The sequence below is a fragment of the Parasteatoda tepidariorum genome, unplaced genomic scaffold (genome assembly GCF_043381705.1).
Source record: "Parasteatoda tepidariorum isolate YZ-2023 unplaced genomic scaffold, CAS_Ptep_4.0 HiC_scaffold_15, whole genome shotgun sequence".
NCBI lineage: Eukaryota > Metazoa > Arthropoda > Arachnida > Araneae > Theridiidae > Parasteatoda > Parasteatoda tepidariorum.
The window spans coordinates 22,037-32,061 of NW_027261415.1; the positions used below are offsets into that span (position 1 = coordinate 22,037).

The 10,025-nt window shown below is 26.2% G+C and overlaps 1 pseudogene; it reads left to right on the forward strand.

Moving 5' to 3' along the window:
• The first annotated feature begins 195 nt into the window (after nt 1-195).
• Nucleotides 196-6,526, forward strand: LOC107440591 (neurofibromin-like; annotated as a pseudogene).
• The last annotated feature ends 3,499 nt before the right edge of the window (nt 6,527-10,025 follow it).

Sequence of the window (10,025 nt, forward strand, 5' to 3'; positions counted from 1 at the left end):
AAAAAAAAAAACTTTTCTGCTTATGCTATGAAAATTTCCTCCTGTTATTTAAAATTTTACGTCTAAAACTGCTTATAAATTGGGTTTTTTAATAAATTATAAAATTTTTTTTTTATGTTTAGTGCAAATATTAAATGATTTCCCCAATATACATAAAGATTAATTCTTGTCAAAAGATTTGTTTGATATTGGCAGCAATATTCTTTTCTTATATTATATATTTATTTTAAGTTGGAAAATAATTTCCCTTTATTATATTTTAATAATTTTATTATAATTAAGATGTATTTTGCTAAGTTAAAATTCTTTAGATTTATTTAGTATGCACGACTTTTTAAAGAAAACTATTGTGTTAGTAACCAAACTTATATTTTAGTATTTACTTTTAGTTAATAATAGTTTTTTATATTATTATATTCACTGTGTTTTACCTATATTTTTTGTAGGTAATTGTCACAGAACCTAATACTCAATTTATTGAACATATCTTCATCTTAAAAAGTGTGTTAGAAAATAAAGTTGATCATACTGCAGAACATTTGGGAGTTAGTAACATAGGAGGCATGATGTTAGCTATTGTAAGGTAACTGCTTTTTTTTAAATTTTTGCAGGGATTACTAATCAAATCAATATATTTTTGAAAAATGGAATTTTCACTTTTAGAGCAAGTTTCATGGTGCTTCTTATTAATTGCCTTAACCCTTTGATCCAGAATTTTTATGAAACATATTTTTTTCACTTTTTTTCTTTATTTTGTATTAATTTGTAATTATTATATATTTTGTAATTATTATATTCAGCATTTTAATAATAGATGATTAGAAAATGCAACATAAAACATCTTCATCTTTTTCTGCGTTAAAAGTAAAATCTTCAAAACAAAAATTTTTCACATTTGCACTTTTTTGCAGTTATTTAGATTTAATCGAAACAGTTATTCATTATTGAAATTTCTTTAATCTACAATCTACTTTTTTACAATCTACAATCTATAATCTACTTTTTTTTTGGATTTTATATTTTTGTTTTTACTGATTTTTTTAGTAAAACTATTATACTGTTTTTTTTTTAAATTAAAAAAATACAAAAATATTTTTTGCTTGCAATTAGACTTGCATCAGGAGAAAGAAATATAAAAGGGACATCAGTGTTCCATCTGCATCTAGGAATTACGAATCTTTGTTTCACTTAAATACGCAAATTGCTTCTATATTATTTAATTTTCATTAAATAAAGTTTGAAATATGAATTATAGATGTTAGAATTTTAAATTTAAATAAATCAGAATATTGACTTATACACCCGTAATGAAGTCAGACATTTGTTGATCAGGAAATATCAGTGCCTTTTAAGCAAAGATAGATATGAATAACTCCATAAATTTTCCACTTTCAAAAACTGTTTTTTAATATATATACAATTAAATGTATGTTGTTGTTTTTTTCATCATATTTCGTTATATCTTAAGGTTTTTTTAGAACACTAAATTATATTCAAAAAAAATTTAGATAATTTAGTTTTCATAAGTTGTACAAGAGTAATTCGAAATATTCGAGAGTATTTCACAAGGAAAACTTTTCAAACATACCCTAAAGTTACAAATTTAGAAATTCGAGAACATCTTCTGTGTCGAATTCAATAATGATACGCATCTTTATTTCTTGGCAAATATGTCATTTCCAGAGATAACAATGTGAATTAAACTTTAAAAGAATTTTGTAGGCCTAATTTTTTGTTTTTATTTATTTTAAAAACTTTTATATTTTATATACCAGAAATTTGCTATTTTGTAATCAAAACTAAGGGGTCGATTTATACATCGAGATGTACGTTATATCTTCTTAATTAGTTTTCTCATGTCTTAATTTATTTTAGGTACGTCCGCCACTTGGATACCACTGTACATGCTATTCAAATTAAGACAAAGCTTTGCCAGCTGGTTGAAGTCATGATGGTTAGACTAGATGATTTGGCATTTCTTGAAGAAATGAAGTTTCGTAATAAACTCATGGAATACCTTACTGATTGGGTGATGGGCAACAGTCATCAACTGGCTCACCCTAATTCTGGAGATGTCACAACTTTAACGAGGGATCTTGACCAAGCGTCCGTGCAAGCGGTAGCCGCACTTCTAAAGGGTTTACCACTACAGCCAGAAGAGAGTGATCGAGGTGATTTGATGGAAGCTAAATCACAGCTATTCTTGAAGTAAGTCGTATTCACTTTTTACCTATTTATCTTTCAGAGTAACCACAGAATAGGGAATTTTAGTAAAATACCAAAAAATCTCAGTAAATGAATTAATTTAAATGTGAGGTACCTAAAAGCCCAATTTTCTTTTAATTTTCTTGGTACCTTTTTTATTAATGTATTGGCCAGCCTGATGGCTGAACTGTGAGGGTGCCTGACTGCAAAGCCAATTGTTGTGGGTTTGAGTCATACTCAGGGCATGGATGCTTCTCTCTGTGTGTTGTTTGAATATGGCCCAACCTATGAATCTGTGGCAGTGTGATGTGGGGTGGGTAATGTTGCTCTCCTCTGTAACTTCGGTTCATAGATGCCCGTCTGGTAACGTTAAACGAGCAAGAGTTTCTGCATTATCCGTGCCTAAAAACGAGAGTTCAGTTCCTCCTGTTAGAAAACAATGTATGAAATGCAGTTAAATCCAAAGTAACCTTTGTTTTTTAAATGAATTGTGCTTTTAGAACTAATTTCAAAATTTGTTCATGATTACTTAAATTGATTGACAGTGATTATTTCCCTAGTTCTGCTAAAATTTTGTAATAACTATATAAATTTTACTATTGCAAAGTGTGTATACACTTTAATAATGTAATGTAAAAATTTTAAGTTATTTTTATATAATTTTACCTTATCTATTTACAATACTTTTCATAGTCATTTTGTTTACCTGAACCTTGTTGCTTCTTGTACGTTTTTTTTTTTTAAACAATTTCTCTCTACTCTATTTTGTATTTTTAAAGCAATAATAATGGGTCTAATGAAAAAATTCTGAAAAATCTCCATATTTAATATCTATTTTCTTTCAGATATTTCTCCTTATTTATGCATTTACTAAATGAGTGTGGTGATTCAACAGAAGATAAAGAAGTTCAACATAGAGTTAATGTATCCAGACTTAGTGAGCTCATCACATGCACTATTCAGGCTATGTCAAATCTTTTAATGGTAATGTTGATAGTGGACTCGTGCATTCTATTAGTATGTTTGTCTTTCTTAGCTCTTAAAATTTAACCCATATTTGTATGATTTAGTATATTTTGTAAAGTTTATTCAAAAAATGCTGCATCAAATTAATATAATGAAGTAAAACTGGAAGAATCATAATTAATCGGAGAAAGTAAAGCTTTCTTGCAACGACCAGATTGCTCCATTTGGGTAAAGCTAATGTGGTCAATATTGTGCACTGACCGCCTTACTTCCCAGATAATCTGGTATTCGTAGATCTGAAGTGGAATAGGCTTCAAGCCGTTACATAAGATAGAGACTGGTTCTTCACTTTGTGCAATTGTGTATCAATCAAAGTATTGAATATAATATTTCATGTTGTGTTCATATGTATGTTGTTTGTTAATCTTCAATTTATTTATTTATTTTAATGTTCAAAATGCCTGTTTTTAAAGTCAGCCATTTTTTTAATTCAAAGTAATTCCCGTGTTCCTATTAGCCCACTTTCGTGTGTGAGGGTAAAATCTTGAGTTAAAATTTCAATCACTTTCTAACTGTCAAGAGCATTCAAATCTTTCATGGAGCCTCGCGGTATAGCGTCTTCTTAAGCTCATGGTTGAATTTCGATTTAAATATACTCTTTGTGCTCTCATTTAAAAACTTGCTCTATTTTTGTACATACACCAGGTCAACTTCTTTTTCATCAAAATAGGGGAGAGTAAAGAAAAAAAAGATAGTAGGTAGTTTATTTGCCACAGCCTGTTCTTTCCTTCACTTCCAGGAGCTCACATCTCAGTTATCCTTTCTTAAAGTAGTATCCCAGAGAGGCTGTAAAAAATAAACAATAAATTCTTTAAATCTGCAAATCAAAATACAAATTAGAGTTATAAATTATTAAAGTGTACTCTGTATTTTAGAATGGTTTAGATTTTTTTACAGATCTTTTAGTTCATCAAATTAAGAAATAAATGGAATCTGTTTGACACAAAAATCTGAACACTTAACACTTAAGTTAAACTGAAGTGAAATAAAATATGTTGATGTACAACATCAATCATGTACAACATTGTATGGCATAAGTAATTGTCTTAATTTTTCAAACAGGTGTAACCAAATAGAAGTCTATTGCTTAGAAACTTACTAGATACCTTCCCAAATCAGCAACTTGGAAATGGAGTTCAGATTCCTTTTTTTTTTACCTCTTTATTATTGCTACTTAATGTCTCCTTAACTGTGTGTAATCCCTAACTTTGTATTATATATTTAGTTGAATTGTGATGAATTTCAAGCATATCATATAATGTTCTTCGCTTTGTAACCTGTTGAATTTTGAACATTTCTAATTCTATTCTTTTTTTAAAAATGATGCCATCTTGTTCTAAGAAAATCTTTACACAAATGCTTTGCAAAACATTATACTTTGTATGGCAGTAAATTTTCATGGTGGACCAGAGGGATAGTTTTAGACAAGTTATTAATCCCAATGTTGATCTAAAAATTAAGTAATTCTTTATGATAATGAACCTAATGCTCGTTAATGTTTTATCAAAAATAATTGTTTTACTTTCAATTTTATTAAATTGATTTGTATTTTTAGGCTTAGGGTACCATAAGGATCTTCAAACCAGAGCAGCTTTCATGGAAGTTCTGACCAAAATTTTACAGCAAGGAACTGAATTTGATATGCTTGCAGAAACTGTGTTAGCAGATAGATGTGAACAGTTAGTTCAGCTTGTTACAATGATTGGTGATAAAGGAGAACTGCCTATTGCAATGGCTTTAACTAGTGTTGTCATGAATCCTCAAATGGTGAGCAACTCAAATTTGTTTCATTGCTAAACTAATAGTTTCAAGCATTTATCATAGTAATTAATTGACTTCTATTGTTAACTGTCAAACTTTAAAGGATAATTTGAAAACACTAAATTTAGTTTTTTTTTATACTGGGTGAATAGCTTTTTTAAAAAGTGCTTAAAGGTGCTTATTTTAGATTTTAATCTTTTAAAAGCCCTTGGTGCTTGTTTCATTTTGTGTTTTTAAAAAGTGCTTAATTTTCCATTTTTCAAAATGAGATTTTTCCATTACTATGTTGATTTTTGCTTTGATTTTTATTATTTATTTATTTATTCATTTTTTTTAAATGATGGTTAGAACAAGATAAAATCTTTAATTGTCAAAAACTTTCCAACTCTGCTTAATTATGAAACTTAATTGGTGTTTAAAAATATTTTTGATTGCTTGAAAAGTGCTTAAAAGGTGCTTATTTTTTGTTGAATAATTTGGCTATGCACCCTGTTACAATTTTTCATTATTTTAATTCAAAAAGATAAAAGTAAGTTAGCACTTTTCCTGCATACTAACTCAAGGATATTACCAAACATGTATATTTGTGTAAATAATTGATAATACATTAATCTGATGTTACATATGTTAAGGTTTGTATATTGGCTTTATTATTTTAGTACTGACAAGATAAATAAATTATCACTCCCCATGCTTGAAAATTAAAAGCTATAACAAAACATATATATTTTATATAAATAATTAAGAATACATTGAATTATCTGTTAGTATGAAACTAATGAAGTTCGTTTAATGGTTTCTTATTTATTAGTTTTAATGAGATAAGAAATAAATTACTGCCTTTGCATGAAAATTCAAAGCTATGACAAAACATATATATTTTGTATAAATAATTGACAACTCATTAAATTATCTGCTAATATATTACTTGAGGTTTGTTTAATGATTTTATTATATTAATTCTGATGAGATAAAAATATGTTATCATTTTCCATGAATAAAATTTCAAAGCAATAACAAAACATATATATTTTGTATAAATGAACATATGTTAAATTATCTGATAGTATGTAACGTAAGATTTGGTTAATGTTTACATTATTTTTATTTTAGTGAGATAAAAATATGTTATCACTTCCTATGCATAGGAAATCAAATATATAAAAATATGTGCCTATTTTAAAAAAGTATTTTAAGTCATTTGTTGGTACATAAGTTAGAGTGCATTTCAAACTTATTTTTCTGCATGATGAATCATATTTTTTGGCTACTTATTTAAAATTCTATTAATCTGTGATTAAGTTTGTTCAAAAATTTGCTTGCAATATTTTTAAGGTGTTTTTTTAAATAAAAATGTTTGTTATTTGTATGTTTTAGGATGAATTGGCTAGAGTATTTGTAACTCTGTTTGATGCTAAGCACTTGTTAGCCCCTCTGCTGTGGAACATGTTCTACAAAGAAGTAACTATATTTTATTTACATGACTTTGCAAATTTGCTTTATGATGTGTGTATGACTATTTTAGAGTAATAAATATTTTTTTTCCTCAACTGAAATGCTCAGTTAAAAAAAGTTTCTATTTTTAGCGAAATTTGTGTGTGCGAATCTCTTGTGACGTTAGATGTAAATCCAAAATTATTCATCCAAATTAACAAATTCTGACAATTTTTTAATGTATATTAACAGTCACTAATTTAATACAATTAATGAAATTTTTGATAATTCAAGTTATTTTGTTAAAAAAAGATTTATATGAAATGAATTATTTTAATTAAACTAATGGCTTTTTTTGCTTTCAAAGAACTATCAGCAAACTCTTTCAGTGAAAATTTTAAAAAAAAATTTTAAAGTTGCAACTCTGTTATATGCAAATTTTTTTAAAAAAATTTCATTGAATTAGTAGTAATAAAATTATAACTGGGAAAATCAGCATTCAACAAATCAGCAATCATAACATTCCTTTGCAAAGTAGTACAGAGCTTTTAAATTTGATTATATGCAAACATTATTTCGAGGAAATAGTCTTGGTAGCAAAATTATGGCATTCTGCTTTCAGATATATGGTGCAAGTTATTTGTTAAGTTTGCTTGATCCATTGTTAAGTACACTTTTAGATCTGCCTAACGTTAGCTACGAAGTTGATCCACCTAGGTTAAAACATTATAATTTTTTTTAACTATGTTTAGAAAGTTATCACCTTCAATACTTTTCCTTTTTGAAAAAAATATGTATAAATTTTGAGGCATTTGATTTTTTAGCATTTAAGCGAAAAATGGTTTAACTTTCAATTAAAAATTTTGTGTTTGATTGCAGATTAAGGATTTTATGAAACCATTCCTTTGTAATTTTATTAAGAGGGAATTATCTGGAATAAAAAACAAATAAGATATTCTTTCCCTTTTAGAAAAACTTTTAACTTACCATTTCTAACTTATAAGATAATGTTTTGAAAAATCTTATGCACTATTATTATATTCCATTTTTTATAGAGTATGCAGTATGCATGCAGTTAAAAATAGCAATATAAATACATTTTTAATAATGAAGTATCTATCTTTTTTAAAAGTAAACATCCTTTTTTAAATTGCTAAATCATTGTTATTTTAATTTATTACCAGAAACATCTTTAAATATATGAAACCTTTTGTGCATAAAGAAAAGTACTAATAAAATTAAACTAGAGAAAATACACTTTAGAAATCTCACATTTATAATAATCCTTATCACATTCATACATTTTATTGCTTTTAGCTTCCCATAATAATATATAATTCTTTACTTTCAAAAGGAAAAGTTTCCATTAAATTCTCACAACTTAATACGCATTTCAAAGTTCTTATAGATCTTTATTATTTTTTTTATAAGTAGACTTAAGTAATATTATTTTACGTAAAAATAGGCTAATTAGAATATGCTTCCTTATCTAGAGTAATGGTAATAATGGATATTTTATTATTTCCGAATAAAAGCTAAAAATAAAATTTATTGGTTACCAGTTTTTACTCTTTTCCATCTTGATATATATGAACTTTCAGCCCTGTAGATAACAGGATGTTTTTCAGCTAACAAAGTTTCAACCAGTATGAAATAAGAATTTGAATTTAATTAAACAGTATTATGTGTTCGAAATATAATTGAATATGTTTTTGAAAATAAGGGTTAAAAAAACAAATTTTTTGAATTTTTTTTATCAAAAATTATTTAAATATTGGCCATTAGCAGTATCTGTTACAGAAACCTTTTTTACATTCTTATTGTAAATAGAATTTAAATCAAACTAATGCTAATTTGCTTTTGTAACTTTAGCAGGTTTGTATGAAAACTATAATTGTGAGCATCATGAATTTCAATATATATTTTGTTAAAATGTTATATATATTTTTTGAAATTTTTTAATGATAAAAGAAGGATATTATTTGAATAATTTGAAATTTGTGTTATACGTCTTTTTATTTATTTTTTTTATTTATTTATTTTTTTTTAAGAAATGTTTGTTACACTTTTTTAAAGCAAAATTTTAAATTTTCCTAGCATTAATGCTGATTTTTTTCAATAAGTTATTTAAGTATAGTTTTTAAAAGTAATAAAGTTTTAAAAAAAACTAAGCTATTTATTTTACTGGGAAAAAAAATTTCACGTTAGATTTTCATAGAAAATAAGGATTTAGTTGGAAAAAATGTATTTTATTGTACTTAAGCTAAAAAACGAATGGTATTTTGTCCTCATTTCCCTGTAATAATATTCATTTAGAAGTTATAAATTTTATAGCTTGCAAATCTTTCAAGTTGTTATTTTGAAATTTCAAATAATATTGTAATTTTTTTGAATTTTACTGATTATTATTATTATTTTTGCAGGAGTGGGGACCTGAAGGTTATCAGTTATGGGCATTATCAAGAAAGTATCGATGTAGTTATTTTTCAGTTTGTGAAAAGTGCCTTAACTGTTAATGCTGGAATGGTTTGTATACTTGATTTTTATAAAATTTAAGTGAAAACTTGTAAATTATGTATTTTCTGCAGTATAGCTTGGTTCCATGTTTAAATCAAACCCAAATTTTAAATATTAAAGGGTGGGTTTTGTATGTATCGGATAAATAGTAAAATGACACAAATATTTTTTGTATTGATACCTTTTTTATAAAATAAATTTATACATAAAAACAATATGAAACTCTATGAACATAAGTCAATTTTTTCTATTTCACTCTTTATTAATTATGTTCGTTTTTCTGATGAACTCTTGATGTTCTGTTTGTTTAAAGAGTTTAAATTAGACATGACTGTGTTGTTACTTTCTTATGTTTGTATTTATCTTATAGAATAGGTTACACTTTTATTCTGTGCATCACAGATTTGTCAAAATTCTGTATGTGTCTACTTCCAAAATGACATTGCAAGTTCAGGGTACAAAAAGTGAACTTATGCACCAGAAAAGGCTGTGTATAAATTGTATGAAACTGAGGAAGAAAACTCTTTTTTTTTAAAAAAAAAAATTCTTTCCCCCTCCTCTTCAATTTGCATTTTTTCTAAAGCTATCCTGTCTCAAGTAATTATTCACAAGGAATTTAGAACTGACAATTAAATCAACATTTTTAGTTTATCTGTTGCTCATAATTTTTTTTTTCATTTTGTTTAGTAAATATTCAAAATCTTTCTCTTGCATGAAATTGAAATGAATTAAAAAAATGATTTAAAAAAAAATGAATGATGTTGCTTAGACTGATTCTTGCAAATTTCTAAGAAAAATAAAAGTTCTTACTTAGTTAAAAGTTTGATGTAAGCTTGAATTTTTCTAGACCTACATTTTTATAAAAAATATAATATTTGATTTTTCTAAAAGGGAAAATTTTGTTTTAGACTGGTCGTGAACATGTTTTTTTGCAAGCTGAGGACAAATCATCCATCCAGACTTTTTCCATCAATTTTTGCTTTATTATCTGTTAATTAGTTAATAATTTTTTAAATAACTTATGCAAAATTGCAAAGCCAATTTTCAATCATTCAACTGTCTTATGCAAAAAATATTCTTCA